Source organism: Tupaia chinensis, unplaced genomic scaffold, assembly GCF_000334495.1.
Source record: "Tupaia chinensis unplaced genomic scaffold, TupChi_1.0 Scaffold000468_1, whole genome shotgun sequence".
Lineage (NCBI taxonomy): Eukaryota > Metazoa > Chordata > Mammalia > Scandentia > Tupaiidae > Tupaia > Tupaia belangeri.
Window position 1 is genome coordinate 1340596 of NW_006159977.1, and position 2358 is coordinate 1342953.

Genomic DNA, 2358 nt, shown 5'->3' on the forward strand with positions numbered 1-2358 from the left:
CCAAATACAATGAGATGGGGCTTGGTGTGTGTGTGTTACTTAAAAGCTGGAACAAATAAGTGGACTGGGAGTCTGAATTTCTGCATTGCTCATGAGAGCCACAGCCGAGGGAGCCAGTGTGGGTATCTGTTATCTGAAAACCCCCATTCTGCCATAGACCGGAGATTACACGATGCCTATCAGTGAGTCCAAGTCGACCCTGCTCTTCCCTGCCTTGCCGATCTAGACAATCTCTACCCTGGAAAGACTGAGTTGTACGTTTTATGCCGTTAGCAGTTTTTATTGAAGGAAGAAAATGCTGTCTTAATTCATTTCCGGTTTAAGATTAATTCTGCAAACATTGATTAAAACATGAAAGGCACTTAAAAAGCATACATATCTCTGAAATTATGAAATGTAATTTATACACGTTCACCATTATTCAGATCTGGGGCTTTGAATCCACTGGGAATTCAAAATGCTTTTCTTTTTTTCTGCTTTCTTCTTCTTCTTTTTTTTAATGTCAAAATGTTTGCCTGTTGCAAAATACCACCAGAATGCGGTACGCAGAAAGTTAGCAAAGCTTCCACTCTCCCCTCCCCTCCCCTCCGCAGGCTACAACCACCTCCGTTCATACAGGACCCAGAAAACATGTCGTTTTGGCTATGCCATGTGGCTTCTTGATTCAACTATCCATCTTAAAATATCATGGGCAATTAAGAGAGTTGTTCATTCAGATCTTCATCAATACTGAGTTTCTTTTAAAAATTCAGCACTTGATGGAAAGATGTCTTTGCAATAGACGAGATACTTATCTGTTTTCTCAACCATCTGTACGTAATTCCCAGGGTTTATGAGATTGAAAGCCAGTTCTTGTTAGAGACATGTATCTAGTTCTGTCACAGCTGCAAACGCAGTTGCTGCAGAAGCCATCTAATCTTCAATCTCCCGATTATTTCTAATGGCTGGATTAATGCACTAAGCACTTACTTTTGAAAATCCATCTCAGCTGTATTATCAGGACCATGTACAACGGGCAAACGGACAGAGGAGTTACAAAACTACTAGCATCTTTGACATGTATTTGGAAGAAATGACGCTTCAGCTCATTGTAATATTTCAGTGATAACTTTGTATAAGACAGAGACGGAGAGGGAGAGGGAAGGAGAACAAGTGAGAGGCAGTTTTCTTAGGAGGTAACCTGGAAAACACATACAGTGCCATACACAGACCTCCGAAATGGGCGGGAGGGATGGGGAGAAATAAAGTTCACCTCAAAGTCTCTCTCAGTCGGACAGGAAGAATGCTAGACTCTCAGAACTCATCCATATTTAATATAAAGTGTAAACATAGACTTGATGTAGGCTCAGCTTCAAAACATTATAAGGCAGTAATTAGAAAAATATACTTAACTTTTGTTCCCTTCTTACCTGGACAGGAACTAAATGTGCTAAATGAGATGGATGAATGGAAGTTAATGCCCTTAGGAAAGAGACCATGCAATATTAGGGCAACCCCGATACCTCCCAGTGAACCCGGGAGCCCTAAGTGGTGGTGGAGAAGCAGGTGGCTCCTGGTGTGAAGAGGGCTGTTTGTGGGCTGAGCTGCAGGGGACATGGGATCCCAGGGAGGTGTTTGAAGGGCACAGACAGGGCGGATAGGGGAGCTGAGGCTCAGGGAATGGCCTGCCAGGCTATGGCCTTCTGAAGCCTTCAGACTGAGTCCACCGTTTCCCCAGAGTCACCACTACCGCCCCCAGTGCCAAGGACACCTACTGCCAATCTTGGCGAATCTGTTTGCATGAATTGCTGGGGAGGTTCAAAGCCACCGGGAGCCCTGCCCGGCAGGTCTCGGCAGAAACTCAGCTCATAAGATGGGGTTTGTGTCTCTTCGAACCCCAGGCAGCAATTCCTGGCACACCAGACCCAGGTACCACTTGGTGGTGGCGAGTGGATGGGGGCTCATTATGGACCAGGGTGGGTTTTTGGTGTTTTGCTGGCTCAGGGTGGGGTGAAGGCTCCCTTCCCACAGGCTGAAACATCACAGTCGAGAGCCGGCATGAGCAGTGTTCACCCAGCACAGTCCAGAAGGCAGCTGATGCCCTGGGCACAGAGTGACATGGCTCATGTCCTCCTTGGTGTAGCCCACCTGCCCCCCCCCACTCCACCACCTCCTTCCCAGGGACCAGGGCTTTCAGGCTAATTTAGTCTCTGAGTGCCAGGGACGCCCTGGTCTCTGGAGCCGTCCGGAGAGGAGGGAAGCAGATGAATTTTTCAACGGCAGAGTGAGTGCGTGTGCGGGTGCATCCAAGCTGCAATAGCATGGTAAAATATTTATCTTGTTTTTATGGCTAACACGCGATCAATCGGGAACTCGCTG